This window comes from Silene latifolia, chromosome Y (genome assembly GCF_048544455.1).
Source record: "Silene latifolia isolate original U9 population chromosome Y, ASM4854445v1, whole genome shotgun sequence".
Lineage (NCBI taxonomy): Eukaryota > Viridiplantae > Streptophyta > Magnoliopsida > Caryophyllales > Caryophyllaceae > Silene > Silene latifolia.
Genome location: NC_133538.1, coordinates 245,114,411 through 245,123,274, shown reverse-complemented (window position 1 = coordinate 245,123,274; position 8,864 = coordinate 245,114,411).

The window sequence follows — 8,864 nt, the reverse complement described above, 5'->3', positions numbered from 1 at the left end:
CTCAAGGTCATGGCACTAGCATTCTGTTTTGGAGGGAATGTGGTGGAAGGGATTGAAGTGGAGTGTTTTTGGTTGCTCTTGGCAATTTCTTGGAAAATTTGGCCAATTTGGATCTCAAGGTTCTTCACCCTTGCATCACTTGAAAGCTTATCCGCATCCATTTTGTCAAACCTCTTGGCTGTCTCGCCTTGCCCTTTCATAATAATCTTAAACATCTCCTTGGTGGATAAATTATCATCTCCTTGAGAGGAGGAACTCCCTCCTTGAAAATTCTTGTGGTTACCTTGATGAACTTGGTAACCTTGATTTCCAAATTGGAAAGAACCTCCTTTTCCTTGTTGAAAGTTTTGGTTTCTTTGGTAATTTGGAAACTCTTTGAAGTATCCCCTCCCCAACTAAGTTTTGGATTGTCCCTTGAGCTGATATATTAAGTGTTGCCACTTGGATCTTATTTGTAGTATCCTCCCCTGGTGGTATTTCTAGAATTATAGTTACCATGCATCATGGAACTCACATTCTCCTTCCTTATCCCTTGTTCTTCCATGATGGGACAAGATTCCACCGGGTGTGGACCTTGACAATAATTGCACTCTACATTGGACCCTTGTGCTCCACCTTGGTTGTTCCCCATTAATTGAGCTACCATTTTGGTGAGATCATCCACGGTCTTCTCAAGTTTTTCGTTGGAAGGAGAGAGTGTTTCAATCGAGTGGAGAGTCTTTGACCCTCGGCCCCCTCTCCCATAGCTTCTTATGCTCGCGGCTAACCTCTCTATGATTTCATTTGCCTCCGCCACGGAGTAGTTGTCAACCCCACCACCCATAGCGACATTCACCATTATTTGGTATTGTTGAGTAAGACCGTCACAAAAGTTAACCAAAAGATCATCACCATTTAGCCCATGGTAGGGACATTGGGTAACCAACTTCTTGAACCTTTCCTAATACTCATACAAGCTTTCACTTGGATCTTGTTTCGGAGAAGTGATGGCCTTCTTGGCATGGTTGTGTCTTGAATCGGGGTAGAACTTTTCAAGAAATGCCGATTTCATGGCCTTCCATATACAAATTTTACATGGTGGAAGGTAGAATAGCCAATCCTTTGCCGCATCTAGTAAAGAGAATGGAAAAGCTCACAACTTAAATTGATTTTTCGTGACACCATTTGGTATTGCACCTTCGCACATCATATGGAATTCAAAGAGATGACGGTTGGGGTCATCCCTCGCGTGCCCATGAAACTTGGGTAGATTGTGGATAAAGTAGCCCTTCAACTCAAAGTTTGCATTAGCTCCCATGGGTGGGTAGGTAATGCATAGAGGTTTAATATCATAGTTTCTTGCCCGGAGCTCCCGGATGGTTCTTGTATCATTAGCCATTGTTGGATATTCTACTTTATTGGATCAACCGAGAGGGATTCGAAGTCTTCCTCTTCAACTCGTCCTCTCCTTTGAGGTCGTTCATACCAAGGGTTGGTGAATAACCAAGAATATGCTCCAAACGCGTCTTCTTCAATTGGAGTGAACTCAGCACCTTATTGGGAACTAGGCATAAACCTTTACACTAAACAAGATGGATTAGAACTACCACTTACTTTTAACAATAACGAGGAAATATGAGCAACAAAGCATAAATCACAACTCAAGTTCTAGTTACGTTGCCTTCCCCGACAACGGAGCCAAAATTTGATTAATAAATACTAGGTCGCTAAATACTAGAATTAATTATCAAATTAACAATTTATAAAGCCAAACTATACTCTAGATTACTTTACTGGATAAAGCAATATAGTGCAAGTAAGGGTCGATCCCAAGAGAAGGACTTTTAAACTAAAGACTTGAATTGTAAACTATTGAATATTAATTAAGACTCTAACTACCAATTAGGACCCTAATGACAATTTAAACTCAACAAAAGGAACTAATCACAAACAATGGGTATTAACAATGTTCAACTAGTAGGAAACATAGATGGAAAAGGCATTTGATTAGAAACAACATGAAAATGAGTAAAAATGGAGACTTTGCTATTGTGGCAATACAACAAACACTTAATAGGCACAAAGTAATAATAAGAAAGAACTTGGTGTAATCTCTTCTTAGTCACCAACAAATGGCAAAGCTTGAATCTTTTTACTCTCCTAAGGTTATCCACCCAATACTACAATATCAAGATATTAGCATACACAAATTAAATCATCCATGTCTCTTCAAGTTTAGCCAACCATTCATTAAACCATGAAAGACAACTAAATATGAGCATTCAGAACCTTTATCAAGATATGCAAGCTAGGATCAATTCTCACAAGATTAAATCATACAAATGAGAAAAAAGACACAAACTTTCCTACTTGTTATATGAATCCTTTAAATCAAATCAACACACAACAAGGTTGCTTCAAACAATCCTATATAAATTAAATAATTTCTCTAGAATTTGCAATAGTCAAGTAAATAAGATGCAAGGATATTCAAGCCACACATTCATTCACTCAACATAAGAATTAAACCCAAGGAAAGAGTATTAGATAACTTTAAAATAGATTAGAGAGTCTTACAATACCAAAGTTGATGACTTTGAAAGAAATTACACCAAGATTAAAGCTTAGCCTTCCATATCCTTAGAAAAACCCTGGAAATGTGGAAAGATTAAAATTCAATGTCAAAAGATTACAACTTTCTTCCTAAATTACCAAGTTCTCTCCTCATACAAGTTTTTGAGATTATTGCCTAATAAAATGATCCTTTAGGTCTTCAAAACATGAACTATATATAGGGCTGCACCCCCATCTAGGTTAAACACGGATTTGGGCTTCAACCAAAATGATTAAGGACGGTTGATCAACTCTTCAAGGCCAAGGAGGACGCAGGCTGCATCATCCACCGCAGGCTGCGTCAACAGACGCATGCTGCATCCTGGACTAATCTCCGCTCCAAAATGCTTCTTCCTTTTCACAATTTCTTCACCACTTAGCCTCCATGCTTTACACCAAGGGATGTTAACTCCTATATTAGCTCATGTATATCCGTCTTCACTTGATTGCTTGTTTTCTAGTGTGGCTATAGGCTCTTGCTCGGGATTCCGGACTCTCCTCTCAAAACAATGCTCCACACATGCATTAAAGCTCATTAATCACGATAATCAATGGGATGGGAAGACTAACTCATTATTCCTACAAAATGACCCTTAAATTAAACAAACTAGGCCTAAGAATGCCTTATTAACTCGACACTTTTGACTCTATCAATAAGGCATATGATACATACATATGAGACAATCCAACCAAAATGTCATAAATGATAATACCACTATAAACACGATAGAATATCATATGTCACGGATAAACAAGATTAACATCATAATACATGTGAATGGAAACCTTAGCCATGAACTTTGAAAGCCAAATAACATACAATACATGAAATGGGACTACTAACATCACACATAAAGCAAAGCACCCGGCTTAGAGGCTACCTTTAAAGCATGACCGAGACACAAATCCTTAAGTACCTTGGCACAACGGTTACCTTTAAAACATGTCCAAGGTACGACCTCTAAAGTATCTGGCTCAGCGGTTACCTTTAAAACATGTCCAAATACTACAAACAAGTACCCGACTCAGAGGTTACCTTTAAAACATGTCCGAGGTACAACATATAAAGTATCTGGCTCAGCGGTTACCTTTAAAACATTTTCAAATACTACAAACAACTGCCCGACTCAGAGGTTACCTTTAAAACATGTCCGAGGCAAAACATATAAAGTATATGGCTCAGCGGTTACCTATAAAACATGTCCAAATACTACAAACAAGTGCCCGACTCAGAGGTTACCTTTAAAACATGTCCGAGGCACTGTTGGAGTTTGTGTCCTCCACAAATTAGTGTGATAACATTAATAAATCTCTTATAGGTTCACAAGCGTATACTTCGTATTTTATCAGTTGATTAACGATTACCTAATAACGGTTGGCTTGCTAGAAAGTTTGACGTTATTATCATACTAATGGCGGTGATCAACTGGTCCCTAAAAGTCACACCTAAAGGATGTGTTTGAGAGATGTGATTATGGAAATGTAAACACATTGATGCCTTATATGACTAAACAGTTAGTCAATGTGTTGATGAGACGATTATTTAATGCCGATTAAATAATATTAGCTGAGATGAATTAACTGTCAATTCGTAAATTGAATATAATATGTTATATTTAATTAATGTATATAATATTAACTTAAACGAATTAAGATGTTAATTCGTAATTAAATGTAATCGGTTATATTTAATTAGCTAGTTATAAATATGCGATATTTATAGTTAATGTATATATTATACGATATTGTCATAATTGATTATTACAGACCGGCATTAATATATCGACTGCAAGCTGTTGTATGTAGACCTATTAATACGGAACAAAAATAAATGGCAATTTATAATAATACACATTATTATACATTTTAGATAACAACTTAAAATAAGGAGATTTTTCTCCTTATTTTTTGTGTGGGTATCTCGGTCAAACCGAGTAAATGGGAAAGAAAAATCCCTCCTTTTCTTCTCTTATTTTCGGTTAATATAAGGAAAAAGGAGGATTCATTTTCTAACCTAATTCTAACCTAGCGTCCTCTCATCAAAGAAAAACACAAAAACCTAAAATTAATCAGTTAATTAGGGATCGATTCTAGCAAGAAGAAAAGGGCATATCTCATATCATCTTGGGTGCAACTGATAGGTGAATATCATTGCGATATTGTTCTTAGGCCGATTTTGCTAGGACCGAAGGTTGATTTCATAATCTCTCTATTTTGTTTATGTAATTTTCATTTATGACTAGTAATCATCTTTATAAATTCGTTATAATCCTTATAATTAAAGGGAAGCATACCGATAATTCCCACAAGTGGTATCAGAGCCAAGGCCACGAATTTTATTTTGATGATTTTCATAAAATGAATTTAAACAAAGGGTTATTGAATCGAAAAAAAAGCCTCACGGCTGATATTTTTTTGCCGAATTGAATTTTTTTTTTCAACCGGTTTTGTTCTTGTTTTTGATGCTATATTTCCATTTTTATTTTTCATATTGTTGTTTTAACCAGTTAAAATAATTATATGAAGAATTGGTAGATGTTTTATTTAATGAAGATTAAGTTAAAATGTAAATGGAATCGTCATGTTGATGATATAAAATTTGTTTTTGCTATATAGTTTTTGGCATATACGGTTAATCATGTTTCATTATTTCATATGCTAATCTTGTTCTAATAGCAACTATAAACGATTTTGTTCATCTTAAAGTTTTTGTTTTAGGGCATAATGCCGAATTGAAAAGAAAAATTTGGGGCTGTTTTGTTTTTTTTAGCCGCCGAGAAAAGAAAGAAATTTTTTTTCCTGTTTCTGTTACTGTTCACCGTGGGCATAATTGATAAAAAAAAAAAAATTCCCTGTTTTCTTTCTTTCGGTTTTTGCTGAAAAGCCGAGAAGAGAAGTTTTTTTTTTCGATTTTGGGATGTTTAGCCGTGAGCAGCAAAAGAAAATTATAAAACCCGTTTTTTTTTTTTTTTTTTTTTTTTTGCTGTTATGCCGTGTGCATTTTAAAGAAAAAAATTTTCTGTTTTTTTTCTTTTATTGTTGTTTTTGGCCAATAATTATAATTATACATTACTTTTATAATGTATGATTGTATGTTTTGAAACAGTTCAAAATTTTAAGATACCTAGTTATTTTAAAGAAGTTTAAAATAATGTTGGATTAAATTCATATTACAAGTTTAATGTGAATTAAGATTAAAATTAATGTGAGTAATTGAGGAATTCTCACTTAATTTGATCAATTAAATAGGTGGTTTGGGAAATTAATCTACATAATTAAGGAATTATGTCTTGCATGTTTAATTTTATTTAGTTGATGCTTTTCTTTTGTTGAATGAATCGTTGAATGAATTTATTTACGTATTTTAGCAATCGGTTGTAATTTGTAATACCTAGTGTGGCCTTAGTCAAATTATGTTTTCGTAATGATGGAAACATAATTTTGAATGTAATTTGAGAACTCGTATCTCCGTTTGGTTTTCTTTATTTATTACGGTTTTGAAATTAGAATGTAAATAGGTTTATTATGTAATTTTAAATTGTAATTTTTGAGAAGACTAAAGATGGAGATTGGAGCTCACTCCCGCTACATGGATCAAGATGGAACATCAAGACAAGCTTCTCGGGTCCAAGGATGGATTCCAAAGTTGTATTTATGTTCATTTTGATAGATAGGCCACACTAGGAATTTTTATTTTTTTTACGTTTTCGTTCCTATTGCTTTTCATTCACATGATAGTTTATGCATCATATTCTGCCTGAACCAAACCACCTACTTAAATGCATGAAAATTGCCTCATATAGATTGTATGTTAGTTTTCATAGACATACAGATGTCACTCAGTATAAGCCATCACCTTAGTTTATTCATTCACGCATGCTAGATATTAGTTCACTTAAAATGAATTAAAATGAAGATGATGGGATCTTCCTCTAAAACGGAAATTGAGACTAGTTTTTATAAGGGCAAACAACTATAAATCCCTTCTTCGTCGGTAGGCATAATATGACCCCTTCTACGTTGGGTAAGTAGTTTGTGTTGACTTAGTTTATCTCAACATTATAGTTCGAAGAGTTTCTCGTGATTATGATGGACAAAAGATAGAATTTACAGAAATTTATCGACCAAGAATTCTAACAGTAGAATTAGCCAAAAGGTTGGCTTATCAATTTACAGATAATTGAGTCTTGGGATCATTTATATAATTCTTGAGGGAGGTCAATTATATAAATGTTTGAGTCTTCGCTTATAACAGTTCTGCATTAAGACCTAAAATTATAACGATGCATATGCTTATTATTTTTATTCTTCTTTTCGCAGTGTAGAATTCATTTATTTTGATAATACTGTTAAACAAATGGCTGGAAATAACGAAATCCCAATGCCGAGTGCCACACTTGGACGCGAGTCCTGGCTTAAAGTTTTTATGGACAACATGAATCAGTTCACACGACTGAAGAATGATGGGTCCAATTTTGGACTCGGGAGGCAAAGACTACGGAATGCCGCCATTGCTTGACGTAAGTCAAGTACTTAACTGAGCCAATACCGGTAAACCCAGGCCCCAATGCAGGAGTTAACGAGTCACTTGCTTATAGTGACTTCGTCATGGAAGCGGGTGCGATAAAGAACGTACTCATCTTTGCAATGGAAACCAATTTGCAGAGACGCTTCATTGCCCAAGGTGCAAACAAGATTTTCACCACGCTCACTAATGATTTCTCAAAAGCACCGAGAATTGTTACTTATGAGCATACCTGTCGCTTCTTTGATGCGAAACTCCAAAACGGCCAACCGGTTAGCCCACACATTCTTAACATGATTGAGAATGTCGAGAAATTGGAGGCACTTGATTGCAAAATCAGTGAGAGCATAGTCATTGACCGAATGCTTCATTATCTTCATGATGATTTTGCCCTTTTCAGGGCGAACTACTACATGAATGACTTGAAGAAAAGTCCTCATGAGCTACACTCACTTCTCGTACAGACCGAGAAGGATATGAAATTGAGTGGGAGCATAAAGCAGGATGTTCTCATGATTTCCAACAAGAATAAAGGTAAGGGCAAAGCTCCAGGCGACCTAACTGTAGGTAAGCCAAAGTTTAAGAAGCCAGGAAACGGTAAGAGTGGGCCTGGTGAGACTAGTGGCTCACAGGGCAAGGCAAAGAGCAAGGGTGGTGACATTCAGTGCCACCATTGTCACAAGACTGGACATTGGAGGAGGAACTGTCCCGTGTAACGTGAGGACATAAAAGTAGGCCGCGTCAATCCTGTTAGTATGTCATCTTATATTCATATGATTGAGATTAACCATGCAAGTTTCGGAACTTGGGTACTTGATACTGGTTGTGGTTCTCATCTGTGTAATCATTTGCAGGGCCTAAGAAACATCACACCTCTCGGAAAGGGTGATGTGGACTGCGAGTCGGAATGGAGCTAGAGTTGCTTTGCAGTCTCGAAGGGAACATATGTAATCCAACTCCCTAGTGGTTTTGAGTTATTTTTAAATAACTGTTACTATGTACCCAGTTTGTCTAAGAACATTATTTCTGTTTCCGTACTCGATAAGGACGGTTTTTCATTTTTAATAAAGGATAATAGTTGTATTTTCTCTTTCAATGAAATGATTTATGGCAAAGCAGTTTCCATGAATGGAATTTACATCTTAGATCAAACCACGGAAGTATTACACGTGAATAATAAGAAATTAAAGGTTGGTGACAAAGATCAAACCTATCTATGGCATTGTCGAATGGGACACATAAATGAGAAACGTGTAAAGAAACTCGTCGATAATGGGACCATTCCCGCATTCGATTTTTCTACATATGGCACGTGTGAATCATGTCTCATTGGCAAAATGACTCGAATTTCCTTCAAAGGTGTTGGAATGCGCGCTAGTGACCTATTAGGACTCATACATACTGATGTTTGTGGACCTATGTCAATTACCGCTAGAGATGGCTATAGATATTTTATCACTTTCACAGACGATTTGAGTAAATACAGATATGTCTACTTAATGAAGCATAAAAGTGAGTCCTTTGAGAAATTCAAGGAATACCAGAACAGGGTTGAGAACCAACTGGGTATAAAGGTTAAAGCACTCCGTTCAGATCGGGGTGGCGAATATATTTCAAATGAGTTTGATCAACACCTTAAAGACTGTGGAATCGTTTTGCAGTTAACTCAACCTGGAACACCTCAATTAAATGGTGTGTCCGAACGGAGAAATCGAACCTTACTTGATATGGTTCGATCCATGATGAG